The sequence below is a fragment of the Lactuca serriola genome, chromosome 1 (assembly GCF_051521515.1).
Source record: "Lactuca serriola cultivar US96UC23 chromosome 1, Lser_US96UC23_V15, whole genome shotgun sequence".
Lineage (NCBI taxonomy): Eukaryota > Viridiplantae > Streptophyta > Magnoliopsida > Asterales > Asteraceae > Lactuca > Lactuca serriola.
This window is the reverse complement of record NC_136408.1, coordinates 88,564,228-88,576,457: the sequence shown is the minus strand read 5'-3', so window position 1 is coordinate 88,576,457 and position 12,230 is coordinate 88,564,228.

Sequence of the window (12,230 nt, the reverse complement as noted above, 5' to 3'; positions counted from 1 at the left end):
AGCAGGCTATTATCGGAGATTCATTTAGGATTTCTCCAAGATATTAGTACCCCTGACCTGGCTGACGAAGAAGGTTGTTGTATTATGTTAGACGCCTGAGCAGCAGGCAGTGTTCGAGACTTTGAGGTAGAGGTTGTACGAGACACCAATCTTAGCCTTGCCATAGGGCGTTGAGGATTTTGTAGTTTACTGTGATGCGTTTATCTCGGGTTTGGGTACAGTGTTGATGCAAAGAGGGCGTGTCATCGCCTACGCTTCGAAGCAACTGAAGCCTCACGAGGCGAACTACCCGACGCACGACCTGGAGTTAGGGGTAGTTGTTTGCGCCCTCAAGATTTAGCGACACTACCTCTATGGGGTTTGTTGTACCATTTACACGGACCACAAGAGCTTGAGGTATCTGATGGATTAGGCAACTCTGAACATGAGATAGATGCGATGGTTGGACTTATCCGCAATATTGTGGCCGATGCACTTATCCGCAAGGCATTCGCAACCCCAATTAAAGACATCTGTCTGAGGATGACAGTACTGACTCCACTTCTGGAGCATATCCGGGAGGCCCAGCAGGCGGATACAAAGGAGAAACACTAGAAGAATGAGCGTCCTGTGGGCCAGATTTCCTCCTTCGATTATGATAGTCGCAGGTTGTTGACACTTCACCGTAGAGTGTGGGTTCCGTACGTAGGCGGTGTGCGCCAGATCCTGATAGAGGAGGCGCACAAGTCCATATTTTCCATCCATCCCGGGGCGAAGAAGATGTACAGAGATCTTCACCTGATTAATGGTGGCCCTACATGAAGTAGGATGTAGCCTGGTATGTTGAGAGGTGCCTGACCTACAGGAAGGTCAAGGCCGAGCACCAGAGACCTCACAGTAAGACGTAGCCGTTAGATATCCCTGTGTGGAAATGGGATGATATAACTATGGATTTTGTAACACCCCAAAACCGAGAACGGCGGAAACATTCTGGGGCGGAGGACGTCATGTATAGTATCACAACACAGTAATAGTAAACAAGTAAACAAACATCATCCATTGCATTAAATATATAATTTTAATACATGTGTGTTCTTTGTAGTGTAATAGACACCAAAAATGAATGATCAAAATAAAAGACAAGTCTTGTCTGTGCTCCGTCTTCTCCAAAACCTGTCACCGGTACCTGTCTACTGATGACCTGAGAATACAAGTTATTTTAAAAGCATAGATCAGCATTTAAGCTGGTGAGTTCATAAGTATTTTAGTGTCTTTGATTTGTAAAACTATAAGGAAAAGACTTGTAAATGTTTGATGAAAAAGTTCGTATAAGTGTGAAAACCCTAGAAAATCCCATATTTCCTACTAGTAAAAAAAGTAGTCTTCTACCAAGACCCGATAGTTTTGGAGGTTTGCTTCTCTATATGAATGAAATTTTTTCTCCACGTACAACTATTATTATCAAAATATAGTTTACCTCGTCGTTTATGTGAATGTTTCACAAGATAAAAGTAAAAGGGAAAATAATATAATCATTGAAATCGTATCCTTTTGTACTAGGATAATCACAGCGTGGTAACTCGCCGAACAGTACAACCGTAGACATCCGTCGATGTACATTTTCCCACTGTAGCTAACAGTCGGATGTAGAATGGTCAGTCCCGTATAGTATATAATAGTATCTATTCATATAGTATGTAATAGTATCTCATCATATAGTATATGATAGTATCTCTTCATATAGTATGTAGTACATTTGTATAGACTCATGAATGAACTGACTCTTGTATGTTCCAATTGTACTAGGAATAGTAAGTAGTATCTGCTAAACTATACCTATTATAGTTTACTAGTAATTTAGTTTGAAGTGTACATGTATGTTTATACACCTTTGCTACACAAAAGTGTTGGAGCTGAAGTCACAGCCATCTTATCTAATACATACATACATATATATATATATATATATATATATATATATATATATATATAATTACTACATAAGTGTACAGATATGGTTTTTATGAATACATAAGTGAAAAACAGGTTTTTGTAATAAATTCGAACGGTTTGAAACAATAAATAATCATGACTTGATGTTAGTTTAATAAACAAGTTAAAAGTAGTTTGTTTGATAAAACGGTTTGAAAGTATAGTAAATCCATTTGTTTGATAGTTATTAATCACATGTGATTGATATAATAACTATGATATTCAACTTGTATCCCCCCCCCCCCCCCCGTAAAAGCATGCAAAAGCATGCAAAAGCATTTAAAAGGTTGTTTAAGGGGTATGAACTCACCTGAAATGAGTGATTCGATAGTAGGATCGGTAAAGGATGCTAAATGTCAAGTGAGGACTTGAACACACACAATGATCCTAGTTAACATATAATAAAACATATATGTATCTAATTAGTCATTTAACAACTAATTAACCAAGTTAAAATTTCCTAGGACATGGAAACACTTTGATTCAAGTGTTATAGGTACCAAAGGGTTGCATCTAAAGGTTGTATGGCAAGACATTGGAGTTTATGGCCTAAGTACCAATCCTTATGGAGTTTACGGCCCAATGTCATTTCCCCCGTGAGTTTACGGCCGTAAACTCATGGTACTAAGTGTCATTGGGTGTTTTGAGGTCTTATAAGTCAAGTTGAGCATCCATTGATCAAGTCCAAGCCTTAGGAAGCATTAGGGGCACAATATCACCACTTTGTAGAGTTTACGGCCTAAGGACCATTTCCTTATGTGTTTACGACCATAAACTCTTATGGGGACATGTTTTCTTTGATGTTTAAGGTTCTAAACACTTCAAGGAAAGATTAAGACTAGCATCCAAGGCTTAGGAAGGGACTAGGGTTCATTTAACCCTACTTATAAGGGTTTATGGCCCAAGAACATCCCTTGACCATAAACACATTTGATCATGTCTTTCTTGATGTTTTCTAAGTGTAAACAAGTTCATTCTAAGCACAGAAGAAGCTAGGGCAAGTGGACTTACAAGATAGAAGCTTGATTTGGTGTTTAAGGTCCAAGAACACTAGTGTGTGTTCTTGGTGTTTTGAAGGACACTTGACGATCTAAATGAAAATCAAGAATGAATGGATGAAATGATGTATAAACACTAGATGTTAGATTATAACAACAAATCAAGTTAGAAAGACTTACGTTTTCGGAAGATCGGGTGAAGAACGGGATGCTACTTGAGAGAGAATGGTAAGTGTTCTTGAGTTTGGAAGTTAGGAAGTGAAAGAATGGAGAGTAAACTCATGCCTAAGGCATGAATTTGCAGCCTAAAGAAAGTTCACAGCCCAAACCCTCCTTGTTTGGCCGTGAACACCAATCCAAGGTGTTGATTGTTCCATTGCTAACCCGATATTCTAGAAATCACTTCCTTTTATCCGTTCGTTTGAATAATTAATTAAAATACTCAAACGGACTTTAAACTGGCTAAAATTTAGCAGAAAAGTATTTAACTTTTAATTGAAGTTCTGGACTGTAGGGCTTGTATTAATGAAAATTTCGGGTTGTCACATTATCCCCCCGTTAGAGGGAATTTCGTCCCGAAATTAGAGTTTGAGTGTAACACTCTAAAAATTCAAGCCAATTTAGACTTTTCAAAAACAACCCAATTTCATTAAGTTATTACAAAAAGGTTTTCAATACATTTATTATCAGAGTATTCCCAGAACCATATCATAAAACAAGAACATGAGGAGCAGTACGATCATGCCTTCGCCTTGCCACGGTCTCCTGAAGTACCTGAAAACATTAAACCACAACTATAAGCCCGAAAGCTTAGTGATATACCCCCAAAATACCAACCACATATACCATACACATAACATACCATAACATAACAGAACAACCATGCACTTCAGGTTTACTGTGTGACTAGTCCGCCGCACCGGGCCTTCAGTCCATCTGGTCCACCCTCCGAGCCTACCCATATCCATCGCGTCTGCGGTGTGGTTGGTCCGCCCGCACCGGGCCTTCAACGCACCTAGTCCACTCTCTGAGTCTACAGTATGACTGGTCTGCCCGCACCGGGCCTTCAGTCCACCTGGTCCACTCTCTGAGCCTCGGCACGTCTGGTCCGCCCTCGTGGGGCCTACAGCCTATCCGGACCACTCGCTGGGCCTTCGGAATATCCGGTCTACCCTGGGTATGTTGGCCTAAAGCACAAAGCAAGACCCGCCTCAACCCAACCCCAATCAACAAACCATGTGCACATAAACATATAACCACATAACAATTAATCATCAGTCAACCGATCTAGCAGATCACATACATAGCATATTCTAAATAGGATACCGACCTAACCGGTCACTAACATATACCATCCTAACTACCAGGATGCAAACATAGCACAGCAATAACATAACAACAATACCTGGATTACAATCCGATAAAGGGCCGGCCTTGGTGCCTTAGACCCTGTCGATATAGTGAGGATAACTCACCTCGCAACTACCGACTAAAGAGATAAGATCACGCTGCTCCAACCTCTGACACGAACTTCACCACTGATCAATAACCAAAACACTAAACTCAATAAATACCAAAATACCCCTGGAAGACAACTGGTCAACACAAGACTATCTCTACTCGCCGAGTCACGTCACTGACTCGTCAAGTCCCTATGCTCTGAAACTCCCATAACACGACTCAACTCGTCGAGTCGCCCCAAGACTCACCGAGTCCCACAACTCTGAGTCCAATCGCACTCAACTCACTGAGTCATCCCTTGACCCACCGATTCACAGCTCAACCAGGAAAGGTTAGGACCTCACGACCAGACTCGTCGGGTCCAAGAAAAGACTCGCCGAGTCCAAGGCTATCTTCAACCAACTCGCCGAGTTGTTCTTCCAACTCGTCGAGTTGCTGCCTATCTTCATGCAACTCGCCGAGTACACCCATGTGACTCGCCGAGTACCACTAGCTCTTAACCCATACAGAGGCTTTCCAAGCCATGCAGGGTCTCCAATCCATAGATCTACTCTTATACAAGCCATCTATCATGTAAAGTGGCAAACTTTACATGAATCCAAGGAGATCTAAGCATAATACACTCTAGGTCTAGGGTTTGGGACCAAAAGGCTTCATCAACAACTCTTGAACAAGAACTTTATGCTCTTTTGGATCATCACTACTCTAGATCTGAGGTAGCAATGTCAGATCCAACCTCCAAACTCAAGATAGCACTCGATATACTCCCAAAAATCCCATAAATGATAGATCTAGATGGATAACAGCTCAAGAAATGAATCATTACCTCAAGAGAAGACTCCAACAGAAGAATAAGCCAAAACCTTGTAAAGCCCCTTACTCCAAGCCTCTTAATCTTCAAAGATCTCTTTAGCAAACACTCCTTCAAGATCCAAATGCTCTCTAATTCTCTCACAAATGAATATTAGGGTTTTTGGACTTCAAGGGAGAGTAAAGAGGCTGGGGAGAGGGTATTATGTTCTTTATATAGGGCTCAACCCCTGGGATTAGGGTTTTCTCCACACAACACCAACTCGCCGAGTCCAGCCACCGACTCGCCGATTTGGCCACTTAGCATGCGACCAGAATCGCGACCCTACTCGCCGAGTCTACCCATGGACTCGCCGAGTTGACCATCCACATTTTCACTTTGAACCCTGAACTTGCACTCCTAAACTCAGGATGTTACAATAAGCAAATAAGTAGTTACAATTAACTAAGTAAAGAGATGAGGATATTTCAATTTCATTTGATCCTCGCGCTCCCATGTGAATTCAGGTCCTCGCTTGGCATTCCAGCAAACCTTCACAATCGGGATACGGCTTTGTTTCGTTTGCTTGACCTCTCGGTCCATGATCTATACAGGTTCTTCCACGAATTTGAGGCTCTCGTTGATCTCGATCTCGTCGAGTGGGATTACAAGAGTCTCGTCGGACAGCACTTTTTCAAGTTTGAGACTTGGAAAGTAGAATGTACGTTACTGAGTTCCCACGGTGGATTGATTTTGTAATCTACAGGGCCGATCCTAGCATGAATCTCGAAAGGCCCTGTGTATCTTGGATTTAGCTTTCCACGCTTACTGAAGCGTATCAAGCCCTTCCAGGGTGAGACTTTCAAAAGGAATCGGTCTCCCACCTGGAATTCCAAAGGTTTCCTTCGCTTGTCTGCGTAGCTTTTCTAACGGTCTCTAGAGGCTTTCAATCGTTCACGAATCTGAACGATCTTCTCTGTTGTTTCCCGTATGATTTCCGGACCTATGAGAGTGCTGTCAGGAACTTGTCCTCTAGCTAACTGGGTGTCACCCACTTCAGTCCAGCACAGAGGGGATCTACACTTTTGCCCATAGAGGGCTTGAAATGGAGCAACCTTTATGCTCGTGTGATAACTGTTGTTGTAGGAGAATTCGACAAGGGGTAAATGAGTATCCCATGCCTTCCAAAAGTCGATCACATAGGCTCGCAGCATATCTTCCATGGTTTGGATAGTCCCCTCACTCTGCCCGCCGGTCTTTGGGTGGTAGGCTGTATTCATGTCCAGCCTCGTTCCGAGGGAGCTTTGTAGCGACTGCCAGAACCTCGAAGTGAATCTGCTATCTCTATCGGAGATAATGGATATGGGAACACCATATAGTCGTACCATCTCTCTAATGTATGTTCTTGTTAGTTTCTCCATTTTGTCAGACTCTTTGATTGGTAGGAAATGCGCGGATTTGGTCAATTTGTCGACGATGACCCAAATGGTGTCAAGTCCACCCGTTGTCTTGGGAAACTTGGTTATAAAGTCCATAGTAATCCGCTCCCATTTCCATTCACGTATCTCCGGTTGCTGAAGTAAACCTGATGGTTTCTGGTATTCAACCTTAACCTTTGCGCAAGCAAGGCATTTACTCACGAAGGTAGCAATCTCTGCTTTCATGTTAGGCCACCAGTATAATCTTTTAAGATCCAGATACATCTTATCTGAACCCGGGTGAATGGAATACCAAGTGTTGTGCGCCTCGGTCATGACCACGTCTCTAAAGCCACCGTGCTTCGGTGTCCAAATTCGGTCCATGAAATAAAATGATTCGCCACCCTTGCTTTCTAAGTTCTTATCCATTCCTCTCAGGGATTCTCTTGCCACATTGTCAGGTTTCAAAGCGTCGAGTTGAGCCTTCTTAATTTGTGTGGACAAGTGTGAATGGATTGTCATAGTCAATGATTTGACTATACGACCAGAGTATTCTTTCCGACTTAGGGTGTCAACTACTACGTTGGCCTTGCCGGGATGATAACGAATTTCGCATTCAAAGTCATTGAGTAGCTCGACCCACCGTCGTTGTCTCATGTTGAGCTCCTTCTGATCGAAGATGTGTTGAAGGCTCTTATGGTCTGTAAAGATAGTGCTTTTTGTACCGTACAGATAATGTCTCCAGATCTTCAGAGCAAACACAACTGCTCCGAATTTGAGTTCATGTGTGGTGTAATTGACCTCGTGCATCTTCAGCTGTCTTGAGGCATAGGCGATGACCTTACCTCGTTGCATCATAACACATCTGAGCCCTTGGTTGGATGCATCACAATAGACTACGAAGTCTTCTATTCCTTCTGGGAGGGATAGTATTGGCGCGGTGCATAAGGTTTGCTTCAGAGTTTGGAACATCTTCTCTTGTTTCTCTTCCCAGTCAAAGGCCACCCCTTTCTGGGTCAGTGTAGTAAGTGGTTTCGCGATACTAGAGAAGTTCTGTATGAACCTGCGATAGTAGCCAGCGAGACCCAGAAATTGACGAATTTCAGTAGGTGTCTTTAGTGCTGACCAGTTATCAATAGCCTTGATTTTGGAAGGGTCCACGTATATTCCCTTTTCAATAACGACGTGGCCCAAGAATTCGACTCTTCGAATCCAAAAATATCATTTGGAGAACTTCGCATAGAGCTTCACCGATTGTAATGTTTCTAAGACTTTTCGTAGATGTTGAATATGCTCCTCCTTACTTCGGGAGTAGATAAGTATGTCATCGATGAAGACGATAACGAACTAATCCAAGTAAGGACAGCACACCCTATTCATCAGGTCCATGAATACAGCTGGTGCATTGGTTAATCCGAACGGCATCACTACAAACTTGTAGTGTCCATAACGAGTTCGGAAGGCTGTCTTGGGGACATCTTCCTCTAGCACTTGCAACTGGTGATACCCGGATCGTAGATCTATCTTCGAGAAGTAATTTTCTCCTTGAAGTTGATCAAATAAGTTGTCAATTCGGGGTAGAGGATAATGATTTTTAACGGTAAGTTTGTTGAGTTCCCTGTAGTCGATGCACATACGAAACGATCCGTCTTTCTTCTTGACGAACAAGACCAGTGCTCCCCATGGTGAGAATCTTGGCCTAATGAATCCCTTCTTGAGAAGTTTGTTAAGCTGACAGGAAAGTTCTTGCATCTTCGCTGGTGCTAGATGTTAAGGAGATTTGGCTACTGGCATAGCCCCTGGCACTAAGTCAATTCTGAACTCGACTTGGCGTTGCGGTGGTAATCCCGGTAGTTCTTCCGGAAAGATGTCAAGAAAGTCGCGTACTTCTGGAATGTTATGAATTTCCTTTACCTCTTGACTCGTATCTACAATGTGCGCAAGGAATGCATGATTTTTCTTTCATAAGCACTTTTGAGCTTGAATACTCGAAACGATGCGAAGGTTCATACTAGATTTGTCGCTGTAGATAACTAGGGTTTCGTTGTTAGGGAGGTTAAGACGAACTGCTTTCTCAAAGGACATGATGTCGGCGCAAAGACGACATAACCAATCCATGTCGATTATGACGTCGAAACTTTTAATTGAGACCGGCATGAGGTCAATTTGGAAAGAATGACCATCTAAAGTTAGAGTACAACCTACGTATAAGCAGTTATTACTTTCCGTTTTCCCGTTTGCCATTTCTACCATGAATTATTTCTCTAGTGTACGTGGTTTTCGTTTAAGTAAATGAACAAATTTATGGCTTACGAAGCTTCTCTATGCTCCGCTATCGAATAGTATGCATGCATATGGATTATCGAGGAGAAACATACCAGTAACTATCGTAGGATCAACTACGGCTTCCTCATGGACCATATCCAAAACTCGTCCCACTCCACCAATATTTGCTGCCTTCGGGCAGTTTCTTTTGAAGTGAACCACCTCACCACAACCGTAGCAAGTTTGGTCCACCCTAGTATTGGGAACTTGAGTGCTTGGCTTTGCGGGAGCCTTGAAGAAACGGGCAGTATGCCCCTTTCTGTTACAGTTGGAGCAATGCATTTCCCGGCAAGGTCCGGTGTGGTGGAAGTTGCATTTGTTGCACTTCGTAAGGTTACCCACATAAGGATTTGTAGGGTAGGGGTTAGTAGGAGCAGCAGTAGGTGCAACAGCAGCATTTACTGTAACTAGCTGTTGTTTCTTTGAGGATTCTTGTGAAGACCCTCCTTTCCTCTTGTTCCAACCTTTCTTCCTGTTGTTGTTGTTTCCCTTTTGTTGATCGGGTGAAGCAATTGTTGTGTTCTGGTAGTTTCCATGATTGATAATAGATTGTGCCAGTTCTTTCGTGCTGTCAAAAGTAACAGGCCTTGAAGCTAGCACACTTGACTGTATTTGAGGCGACAGTCCCCAAATAAATCGCTCTATTTTCTTGCTCTCAGGAGCAACCATATCTAGGCAAAGAATTGCCAGATCACAAAATCTATTAGAATAGGTTGATACATCAGAATCAATCATCTTAAGACCCCAGAGTTCCTGCTCAAGCTTTTGAATTTCCCCTCGAGGAGAGTACTCTCTCATCAGCATGGCTATCATGTTCTCCCAACTTATCGAGTTTTCCACAATCAGATTCAGTGACTTAACGTGGCCATTCCACCAAGTTAAAGCCCTGTCAGAAAAGGTGCAAGTAGCAAACTTGACCATATTGTTCTCTGGGCAAGCTCAGATTTCAAAGACTGCTTCGGTCTTTTCTATCCACTGCCTTAAAATCATCATCCCTCATGTTCCATTGAAATTTCGGGGTTTGGCGTTCATAAAATCCTTGTAAGTGCACTCTCTGGGGCGCCCATGACTCTCGCCATGGTTAGAAAGAGGAGTACCAATTCCTGATCCACTAGGGATAGGAGTATTGATGTGTGACATGGCAGCCTCTACTGCCACAGTGACAGCTGCTTGGAACATAGCAGTGTCAAACTGAGGAGGTGGAGGCGGTGGTGGTGTCGGTGCGTCCTCACCATTGTTACGCCTGGGATTTCTACAAGGTGGCATTTTTCAACTATAAGTTGAAAAGATAAAGGCAATGATAAGAATTCAATAGTATAGGAAATGAATGTGTCTCATGAACTAAATCTCCATAGATCAACAACAGGTGATAGTATGAGTTTCTGAATAGATTAGATAACATGCCAAAATTACTGGTATTAATGATGTAAATAAGTTCGGGAAAATGACCTAACTAAAGGTCTTACATCATACCATAGGGGAAAATGTTGGTAGTTTAGAAGCCTAATAAAGTACTTGAAAGACAGGAATAATTTACAGACAAGTGCTACTTAGAGAAAGGTAAGGGTGCTATTCCTTAATCAAAAGAAAAGATGTGCTAGACATCTTCTAACGCCGATGGGAATTCTTCGGGCGAACCCTAAGATCTTCCATCTGACGAACCACTTCTTGAAGGTGTCGCTCATGAGCCCTCTGGCGAACTCGAAGTTCTATGACTTCAGCTCGGGAGGCAGCTAGTTGTTATTGCAGAGTCTCATTGGCCCTCCTGGTTCTTTCCATCGCCTCTTCGAGATGGCGAATGCAGACCGTGTTGACACCATAGTTGGCATCAATCTCCACTACTCGGTCGATGGCTGCTCGACCTTGTTCAACGTTCCGACCAATTCTATGGACCAGGATGGGTAGGGCTCGGTCAACCGAGCCACCCTCGCTTATGTTGTAAAAGCTTCGGTCCCCGTTGTAAGGTAATGGTTGACCCTGTTCATTGCTCCAGCGATTCAAGTATGTTGCCCACAAGGGTGTTGGACCTTGAAACGTTGGTCGGGGGTTGAGATTTGGAGCTTGACCCTCTTGGGGTAGGTTGTTGACTTCTGGCTCGGAGTCAGAACCATCCGAAAAGCTTTCTGCGAGGTGATCATCCAAAGGGATTGGATGGTCATCTTTTGGCTCTTCATCTAGCCATCCAGCATTGCCCTGATTTGGAAAGTACGGGTCTCCAGGGATATGAAATCCAGCCATGTTATCTACGCGAGAAGTAGGGGTAAAAGAATCAGTTTAAGAGACATACTAACTAAGATAATTATAGTAACATGAAATACTCCTATAGTATTTTAAGTTATGTTTTGTTCTAAAGTTCTCATTGTAGTAGTGTTGGTAAGTTTTTAGACTTGTTGTCATACCACAACCATTCTTGGGCATATGCTAATCACTTCTCGGACCAGCATAGTTGATCAGGCTATGCCACTCCCAGAACTGACCATACATTCCCAAGCATATTCATGATATTCAAAAATCGTAATACTTTTGTTCTGTCCTAGTGACACTGATTTTAGTATGAATACAGGTATGTATACTTAGTTAAATATTTTATTATTTAAACATATAAACTCCTGGTCATAGTGTTTTAATCCCATTGCCTCTATAGTTAGTATATATTTTATGGATTGATATACTCAATTCAATATAAACAAAACTCTGATACCAATCTGTCACACCCCAAAACCGAGAACGGCGGAAACGTTCTGGGGCGGAGGACATCATGTATAGTATCACAACACTATAATAGTAAACAAGTAAACAAACATCATCCATTGCATTAAATATATAATTTTAATACATGTGTGTTCTTTATAGTGTAATAGACACCAAAAATGAATGATCAAAATAAAAGACGAGTCTTGTCTGTGCTCCGTCTTCTCCAAAACCTGTCACCGGTACCTGTCTACAGATGACCTGAGAATACAAGTTATTTTGAAAGCACAGATCAGCATTTAAGCTGGTGAGTTCATAAGTATTTTAGTGTCTTTGATTTGTAAAACTATAAGGAAAAGACTTGTAAATGTTTGATGAAAAAGTTCGTCTAAGTGTGAAAACCCTAGAAAATCCCATATTTCCTACTAGTATAAAAAGTAGTCTTCTACCAAGACCCGATATTTTTGGAGGTTTGCTTCTCTGTATGAATGAAAGTTTTTTTCCATGTACAACTATTATTATCAAAATATAGTTTACCTCGTCGTTATGTGAATGTTTCACAAGATAAAAGTAAAA